The sequence below is a fragment of the Ostrea edulis genome, chromosome 2 (genome assembly GCF_947568905.1).
Source record: "Ostrea edulis chromosome 2, xbOstEdul1.1, whole genome shotgun sequence".
NCBI lineage: Eukaryota > Metazoa > Mollusca > Bivalvia > Ostreida > Ostreidae > Ostrea > Ostrea edulis.
In genome coordinates this window covers 3,009,371-3,019,542 of record NC_079165.1, presented here as the reverse complement: position 1 = coordinate 3,019,542, position 10,172 = coordinate 3,009,371, and the positions used below count along the sequence as shown (strand labels likewise).

General features: G+C 35.1%; 1 long non-coding RNA gene across 1 annotated transcript; it reads left to right on the top strand.

Moving 5' to 3' along the window:
- Nucleotides 1–220: 220 nt before the first annotated feature.
- Nucleotides 221–1,016, top strand: LOC130052412 (uncharacterized). The gene is made up of 2 exons (XR_008800767.1): nucleotides 221–399; nucleotides 828–1,016. It is a non-coding gene; the product is annotated as an uncharacterized LOC130052412 (long non-coding RNA).
- Nucleotides 1,017–10,172: the final 9,156 nt, after the last annotated feature.

Here is a 10,172-nt window from a genome sequence, read left to right as displayed (position 1 = left end):
GAGGCGAAACCGTCAACAAGTGTAAAAGGGCGAAAATAACACATGGCGAAAATAACCCTGTATTCAGTATTACAATTGGAGAGTATACGTTTTCATTCTCCCTACTACAGTGTATATGCACACATTTAGTATACAACCACAATATAAGAACTGTCACACTCAGTCTTTTTGACTATGAAACTGATCAGATACATTTTTATCTTTACTTTCAGCAGTGGGGAATCATATTGTAGGCATCTATGGTGAAGATCACGAAATTGCTACCGCAGTATGTGTGGGATTAGCTCCCGATAATTCCTATACTGCAGCGATTCCTCGCAAGTGTTCGAGTGGACGGTCTTGTATTGACATCTGTCAGTCTGTTTCTAACATGGGCAAGGTTTCGGGCGGTGCTTTTCTGTAAGTTATATATACTAACATTATTTTATCACATATATAAAAGCGTGTTAACGTTTCAGTGAGATTATTTCATACGTCACCTACTTCAGATGAAGTACCATACGAAACATAGGCAACTGATTCAGCTCAAAATTCGCAGGGTTCTTGATCGTGGGCGAAACACTTTCCTTTCTCAAAGGTTCACTGCCTTCATGTTCTAAACTCGGATGTTTGGTGAAAGAGCAGTTGCTACTTATTGATTGTAATATACATATATGTAGCATGAAGAATAATAAAAAAAAAATAGAAAGTCTTAGATAAAGTATTTAGTCTGCATCAAAGAAAATTATTACTTTTATAGTTTATACTGATTTATATATAAGTTTTACAACAAACAACATATGCCACACACTCCTTTAATATGTACTATTTCTTTATCTTTGTAACAGTCGACCGCGATGCATTAACACGTTGCATATATATGCCAGTCGGGGTCCTAAGAACACACCCAACACCAAATGGATCAACACCTGGAAATACGGATTTCGCGGCTGTACAGCAACTCACTGTGGGCCAAACTTTTGTTGTTGTTCCAAATAAAAGATTTGAACACATGAGTCAATGAAAATTGGAGACAATGAGAGTTTTGTGTTTTATCTAATCGAAAGTTGTTTTCGTGAAAAAATCTATTAAGTTACCTATCAATTTAGTAACTGGGTACTTTTAAATGTGAAATGTTGTATACTAGGCAGCAACTAAAATATATTAAAATCCACCTATGACGTCATTCTTTTGTTCGAACACTCCATTATTTTTCAGGAATGGAGTGTTCGGAAAGTAGGTCAACCTTTATACAAGTAGATATAAATGCATGCAACAAAAGAATGAAAAACGTAAGACATGATTAAAATGCACAAAGTTTAGTAGCAAGGGGCCCAGCAAAGGTGGATTTTAAGTGGGTCAATGTACTCGTATCACTCCATTCCTTAAAAGCAATGGACCTCGGCCCCTTCGGTACATTACTTTTAAGGAATGGAGCGATACTCGTACATTAACCCTTACGTCCAACCCCCCCTCCCCCCCAACCCCCCCGGGAAAGACATCAACTTCTTATCTCACTTGCTTTTACCTGTCCGAATGAAAAACTTAGTTGTCCGAAAATGTTTAAGACTACAATATGCCGAATAATGAGCAATTTTTATTATATCCCTCTTTCAATCGATGAATAGTAAAGTTTTCCTTCCTTTAGAAGAGTTCTTCTTCCTAAATGTAGGAGGTTATACCTGTTAGTGTAAATTATGCCATAAAAGTTGCATTATTGTAGCTGAACGGAATTGATGAAAATAGTGTCATTCAAAGTTATAGATAAGAAAATTACAATGATCATTGTAGGGAAAATAGATCTTTTCTGTTTTCACTGCAAAACAACGGACAAGGAACGCAACATGGGATTGGGCAAAGTTTTGATGAATGCATTTGATTCAAATGATCAATGTATTATTTCAATTCAAAAAAGGTTTATATGTGCAACAAATTAGTCTTTATTCAAAAATTCAATAAAATATCCACGGGTGCTATCAATATTTATGTTCCCCAAACAAAGTTTGGGAACACATTGTTTTTACTCTGTTTCTTCTTATTATTATTAGGGTCTTCCGTCTTCAGCGGAAGAACCTTCTATTATTCTATTGTTGATTTTTCACTTTTCTTCTTCTTCTTATTATTTTTATTCTTTTTTTTTTCCTTACCGATTTTGTGCAGAGGATTTCTCAGAGATGGCTTGACCGATTTACTTCAAATTTTCAGGGTTGATGCATTGCTATTTGAAGTTTATATCTTTTTTTGAATTTTTGAAAATTCACTTCCGGTTGGAAGTTATCCCCCTTTTATCGATTTTCAGATGACCATTTTGTCCAGCCAAAATCTCAAAAACGATAAAAGCTAGAGTGCTGAAATTTTCAGTGATGTTAGACGACATGTTGTAGTTGTGCACATCGGTTTTAAAAATTTCCGGAAGTGCCTAGTATGGATGCTCGGTAGGGGTCGAAAATGGAGTTTAAAAAAGTGTCCATTTTTTTCCACGTTTTAAATCAGAACTTTTTACTCGTAAATATTTTGCTTGGACATATATAACAAAAGTTGTACAGTTTATTGAGATCTTTCGTGTCATATCAAGAAATGGGCCCATAGGCCTCATGGCTCACCTAAACCATTGCATTTCTGTTACAATGATTAACTTTTTTCTCACGAAACTTTTGATAAGACATGTAGAATAAAAGTTGTTCAGTTTTGCAAGATCTGTCTAATGATATCAAAAACTAGGCCTCAGGGCGTCATGGCTCGCCTGAACAGTCGAATTTGTATCACAATTAATAACATTAATAACTTTTTTCTCGAGAAACTTTTGACAAGACATGTAGAACAAAAGTTGTTCAGTTTCGCAAGCGTTAACTAACGATGTTATTAAATAGGCCTGCAGGTCTCATGGCTCACCTGAACAGTTGGGTTATTGTTGCAAGCTATAACATTTTTGTCAAGAAACTTTTAATAAGACATCTAGAACAAAAGTTGTTCAGTTTTGCAAGATCTTTCGAACAACATCATGAAAATGGCGAACGGGCCTCATGGCTCGCCTGAACAGTTTCATTAGTGTCACAATCAATAACTTTTTTCTCGAAAAACTTTTGATAAGACATGTAGAACAAAAGTTGTTCAGTTTTGCAAGATCTTTCAAACGATATCAAGAAAAAGGCCCACGGGCCTTATGACTCGCCTTAACAGTCTCATAAATGTCGCAATCAATAACTTTTTTCTCAAGAAAATTTTAATAGGACATGTAGAACAAATTTTTTTTCAGTTTTGCGAGATATATCTAGAATGATAAAAAAAAGGCCTCCGGGCGACATGACTTGCCTGATCAGTCGACTTTGTATCGCAGTAAATAACATTATTAACTTTTTTGTGGAAAAAAAGGCTGACCCCTTTCATTAGTGGCCGAGAGCGGCAGAGATTCTTTAATTCATAGCACTTAAATGATCAATATTTGTAAAACATTACCGAAGCTAAATTGTACGTCTAGACAATATATTTGTATCATTATTTATGAACGAAAATCTCAGTCAAATTCTTATCTCCTCACATCTAAAATTGGACGGAAGACCCACTCGTTGCTCGAAACGAGATTGCATCTAGTTATTATTCTTTTTCTCCGGTACTTTTTTGTCCGGTAGTGTTCTCAGAAACTACAAAAGGGATCGATATGAAACTTTCAAGGATGATAGTATATCGTTTGTAGATGTGCATAGTGATAGTCATTTTGTCTGCACGTGCATGCACGCGCGCGCACGTGCATTGCAATTTTGGTACAAAAAATGGAAAATCAGAATATTAAAGGAAACGATATAAAACCTAAATAGGATGATAGTATATCATTTATACATATGAAAAATAATAGTTATTTTGTCAGCACGCGCACGCATGCGCGTGCACGCGCATTACAAAATTTGTACACTAACTTTGGAATCAGTCTAACTTTTTTGTTGTTCATTGAAATGGCTTGATATTCATATCATAGGTAGATATTGAGACCCTTAACTAATTTCCATGGTCGAAATTACCAATTTGCACGCGCATGCACGTGCGCTTCATTTTGATTGGATAATACTAAAACATTTGTAACTATCTTATTTATGAAGCGAATGAGATGATATTCACAGCATACGTAGACAATATGTGTATCTATATATTGGTGTAACAAAAAAATGCCAACCCACACGCACATGCGCGTGCAACGTTTTTTAAATGTTCAATTTTTAAAGGACGATAACGTTTTTGTTTTTCATCAAATTCTATTGATATTAATGGTTTAGATGTGTCTTGGTACTCCTTATAAATTGCTGTGGTTAGAATTACTGCTCAGCACGTGCATGCACGTCTGCTGAATTCTGATTGGACGATTTTAAAATCGCTATAACTTCCTTATATTTGGTGGAAACGTTATGAAATTCACACTGTGGGTATATGATACAAATGCCTGTTTAATGACATCAACAAAAATTCGGAATCATACACGCGTGTGCGTGTATGCGCGTGCAACGCTTTCTTTCATTTTTTGGTACTGAAATGACCATATTGAACGTACTACATGTAATTAAAGGCTAAAAAAAATGATTTTTTGCTATAGATTCACAAGGACATCACTTTTTAATAGGGGGAGGTTTGGGGAACATATGTAACGGTCCCTGTTACAATTAGAACTAGTTTAAATTGCATTACCAGTAAAAAAACAATACAAACAATTCAGCGGAAGAACCTTCTATTATTCTATTGTTGATTTTTCACTTTTCTTATTAAGGTCTTCCGTTCCAAACGGAAGACCTTATAGTGATTCTACTGTTTATTATTATTATTAAGGTCTTCCGTTCCAAACGGAAGACCCTACAGTGATTCTACTGTTTATTATTATTATTAAGGTCTTCCGTTCCAGACGGAAGACCTTATAGTGATTCTACTGTTTATTAAGGTCTTCCGTCTCAACGGAAGACCTTATAGTGATTCTTATGTTTCTTTTCCTCTATTATTAAGGTCTTCCGTTTCCAACGGAAGACCTTCTAGTGATTCTACTGTTTATTATTATTATTAGGGTCTTCCGTCTTCAGCGGAAGACCCTTCTATTATTCTATTGTTGATTTTTCACTTTTCTTATTAAGGTCTTCCGTCTCCTGCGGAAGACCTTACTATTATTGTTCGCGTTCTTCTTCTTCATTATTAAGGTCTTCCGTCTCCTGCGGAAGACCATACTATTATTGTTCGCGTTCTTCTTCATTATTATTATTATTATTTTCCTTGGTAGTACACGCGTTTTTCTCAGCCATTTCTCGATCGATTTTCACGAAATTTTCAGGAAAGATGTCTTTTGGTGACGAGACTTTGCTTGTAAAATTTCGTGCTTGACGTCACTTCCGGTCAGGAGTTATCTCTCTTTTAGTGACTTTTTGAAGGGCCTTGTTGTCCACACATCTCCTCCGTTAGTTTTGAAGCTAGAGTCTTGAAATTTCTACACAAGATAGAGTAAACATTTTAGAAGATTTGTGGGGGATTCGATTTTACCGGAGGCGATTTGCCTAAACGCTCGCCTGGAGCTGAAAAAATGGATGCCAAAATTTTTCACCGATTTCGGCGATTTTTGACCTTTGATCTCCAATATCTTTTTTCTTGCAAATATTTTGTTAAGACATGTAGAACAAAAGTTGTGTACATTTACGAGATCTTTTCGAAAATATCATGATTGAGGGGCTAGCCCCTTAAATTAGGGATCTAGAAGGGCTCAAAGTCTAGATCAAATATCTCAAAACTCGTTAATATTTTGGTATAAGTCAAAGAACAAAAAATGTTCATCTCAACAATCCAAATCTATTCATATAAAAATTTAGGTCATATGTTACGTAATAAGGGATTTTAAGGGCCAAAACCATAAATTGTTTACCCCTTGTATCTCGAAAACGACAAATATTTTGAAAAGCAATAAAGAACAAAAGTTGTTCAGAATGATGATCTGAACAATATGCATATTTCGTTTTTACCCTATGTGGCCCCGTTAGGGAGCTACAGTTGGGCCCCTAAAATTACTTCTAGAAATAACTCGAGAACGGTAAAGAATTTCTAAATACTTGTTGAACAAAAAATGTTTGAAATGTCATGACCTTTCTTACGATATCAAGCAAAAGGGGCTGACCCTTTAAATTAGGGGCCCAGAAGGGTCCAAAGGTTTATGAGAATATCTCAGAAACTATTAATATTTTGTAATAAGTCATTGAAGCGGAAATGTTCATCTAAACGAGCTTGTTCTTATCAAATCAAAAAGTAGGTCATATGTTACGTAATAAGGGATTTTAAGGGCCAAAATCATAAATAATTGACGCCTCATATCTTGAAAACGACAAATATTTTGAAAAGCATTATTGAACAAAAGTTGTTCAGAATGATAATCTAAACAATATGTACATTTCGTTTTTTCCCTATGTGGCCCCGTTAGGGAGCTACAGTTTGGCCCCTAAATATTTCTTGTAGAGATAACTCGAGAACGGTAAAGAATTTCTAAATACTTGTTGAGCAAAAAATGTTTCAAATGACAAGGCCTTTCTTACGATATCAAGCAAAACGGGCTGGCCCTTTAAATTAGGGGTTCAGAAGGGTCCAAATGTTTTTGAGAATATCTCCGAAACTATTAATATTTTATAATAAGTTGTAGAAGCGGAAATGTTCATCTCAACGAGCTTGATCTTATCAAATCAAAAAGTAGGTCATATGTTACGTAATTAGAGATTTTAAGGGCCAAAATCGTAAATATTTGACGCCTCATATCTTTAAAACGACATATTTTTTGAAAAGCATTATTGAACAAAAGTTGTTCAATGTGTCATAACCTATCGATCAATATCAAAAAATGGGTCTGTGGGCCTCATGGCTCGCCTGTAGAGTCGATTTTTGTCGATATCAGTCGATTTCAAAAACTTGTAACTGGTAAATATTTTGTAAGGACATATTGAACAAAAGTTGTTCAGTTTATCGAGATCTATCGATTGATATCAAGAAATAGGCCTATGGTCCTAATGGCTCGCCTGTAGAGTCGATTTTTTGTCGATATCGGTCGATCTCAATAACTTTTTACAGGTAAATATTTTGTAAAGACATATAGAACTAAAGTTGTTGAGTCTATAGAGGGCTAACAAATGACATCAAGAAATAGGCCCGCGGGCCTTATGGCTCGCCTGGAGAGTCGAATTTCAAACGAATTTCACCGCAACTTTGCTTCAGAAGCTTATGATATGAAAAATTGATTATATCTAAAGTGTCTTAAAGTCGGAAACTAAATTGGGACTCATTTGTCTTTTTTTTTTTTTTTTTTTTTTTAACTCCGAGTGCATCAACAAATCGGACGGAAGACCTACTTGTTGCTCGCAACGAGATCGTGTCTAGTTATTATTATTATTATTATTTTCCTTGGTAGTACACGCGTTTTTCTCAGCCATTTCTCGATCGATTTTCACGAAATTTTCAGGAAAGATGTCTTTTGGTGACGAGACTTTGCTTGTAAAATTTCGTGCTTGACGTCACTTCTGGTCAGGAGTTATCTCTCTTTTAGTGACTTTTTGAAGGGCCTTGTTGTCCACACATCTCCTCCGTTAGTTTTGAAGCTAGAGTCTTGAAATTTCTACACAAGATAGAGTAAACATTTTAGAAGATTTGTGGGGGATTCGATTTTACCGGAGGCGATTTGCCTAAACGCTCGCCTGGAGCTGAAAAAATGGATGCCAAAATTTTTCACCGATTTCGGCGATTTTTGACCTTTGATCTCCAATATCTTTTTTCTTGCAAATATTTTGTTAAGACATGTAGAACAAAAGTTGTGTACATTTACGAGATCTTTTCGAAAATATCAAGATTGAGGGGCTAGCCCCTTAAATTAGGGATCTAGAAGGGCTCAAAGTCTAGATCAAATATCTCAAAAATCGTTAATATTTTGGTATAAGTCAAAGAACAAAAAATGTTCATCTCAACAATCCAAATCTATTCATATAAAAATTTAGGTCATATGTTACGTAATAAGGGATTTTAAGGGCCAAAACCATAAATTGTTTACCCCTTGTATCTCGAAAACGACAAATATTTTGAAAAGCAATAAAGAACAAAAGTTGTTCAGAATGATGATCTGAACAATATGCATATTTCGTTTTTACCCTATGTGGCCCCGTTAGGGAGCTACAGTTGGGCCCCTAAAAATTACTTCTAGAAATAACTCGAGAACGGTAAAGAATTTCTAAATACTTGTTGAACAAAAAATGTTTGAAATGTCATGACCTTTCTTACGATATCAAGCAAAAGGGGCTGACCCTTTAAATTAGGGGCCCAGAAGGGTCCAAAGGTTTATGAGAATATCTCAGAAACTATTAATATTTTGTAATAAGTCATTGAAGCGGAAATGTTCATCTAAACGAGCTTGTTCTTATCAAATCAAAAAGTAGGTCATATGTTACGTAATAAGGGATTTTAAGGGCCAAAATCATAAATAATTGACGCCTCATATCTTGAAAACGACAAATATTTTGAAAAGCATTATTGAACAAAAGTTGTTCAGAATGATAATCTAAACAATATGTACATTTCGTTTTTTCCCTATGTGGCCCCGTTAGGGAGCTACAGTTTGGCCCCTAAATATTTCTTGTAGAGATAACTCGAGAACGGTAAAGAATTTCTAAATACTTGTTGAGCAAAAAATGTTTCAAATGACAAGGCCTTTCTTACGATATCAAGCAAAACGGGCTGGCCCTTTAAATTAGGGGTTCAAAAGGGTCCAAATGTTTTTGAGAATATCTCCGAAACTATTAATATTTTATAATAAGTTGTAGAAGCGGAAATGTTCATCTCAACGAGCTTGATCTTATCAAATCAAAAAGTAGGTCATATGTTACGTAATTAGAGATTTTAAGGGCCAAAATCGTAAATATTTGACGCCTCATATCTTTAAAACGACATATTTTTTGAAAAGCATTATTGAACAAAAGTTGTTCAATGTGTCATAACCTATCGATCAATATCAAAAAATGGGTCTGTGGGCCTCATGGCTCGCCTGTAGAGTCGATTTTTGTCGATATCAGTCGATTTCAAAAACTTGTAACTGGTAAATATTTTGTAAGGACATATTGAACAAAAGTTGTTCAGTTTATCGAGATCTATCGATTGATATCAAGAAATAGGCCTATGGTCCTAATGGCTCGCCTGTAGAGTCGATTTTTTGTCGATATCGGTCGATCTCAATAACTTTTTACAGGTAAATATTTTGTAAAGACATATAGAACTAAAGTTGTTGAGTCTATAGAGGGCTAACAAATGACATCAAGAAATAGGCCCGCGGGCCTTATGGCTCGCCTGGAGAGTCGAATTTCAAACGAATTTCACCGCAACTTTGCTTCAGAAGCTTATGATATGAAAAATTGATTATATCTAAAGTGTCTTAAAGTCGGAAACTAAATTGGGACTCATTTGTCTTTTTTTTTTTTTTTTTTTTTTTTAACTCCGAGTGCATCAACAAATCGGACGGAAGACCTACTCGTTGCTCGCAACGAGATCGTGTCTAGTTATTATTCTTTTTCTCCGGTACTTTTTTGTCCGGTAGTGTTCTCAGAAACTACAAAAGGGATCGATATGAAACTTTCCAGGATGATAGTATAGCGTTTGTAGATGTGCATAGTGATAGTCATTTTGTCTGCACGTCCACTGCAATTTTGGTACAAAAAATGGAAAATCAGAATATTGAAGGGATCGATATGAAACCTAAATAGGATGGTATTATATCACTTGTAAATATGAAAAATAATAGTTATTTGTCTGCACGCGCACGCATGCGCGTGCACCTGCATTATAAAATTTGTACACTAACTTTGGAATCAGTCTAACTTTTTTGTTGTTTATTGAAATGGCTTGATATTCATATCATAGATAGATATTGAGACCCTTAACTGATTTGCATAGTCAAAATTACCAATTTGCACGCGCATGCACGTGCGCTTCATTTTGATTGGATAATACTAAAACGCTTTTAACTATCTTATTTATGAAGGGAATAAGATGATATTCACAGCATACGTAGACAATATGTGTATCGACATATTGTTGTAACAAAAAAATACCAACGTACACGCGCATGCGCGTGCAACGTTTTTCAAATGTTCAATTTTTAAATGACAATAACGTTTTTATTTTTCATCAAATTCTATTGATATTAGGGGTTTAAA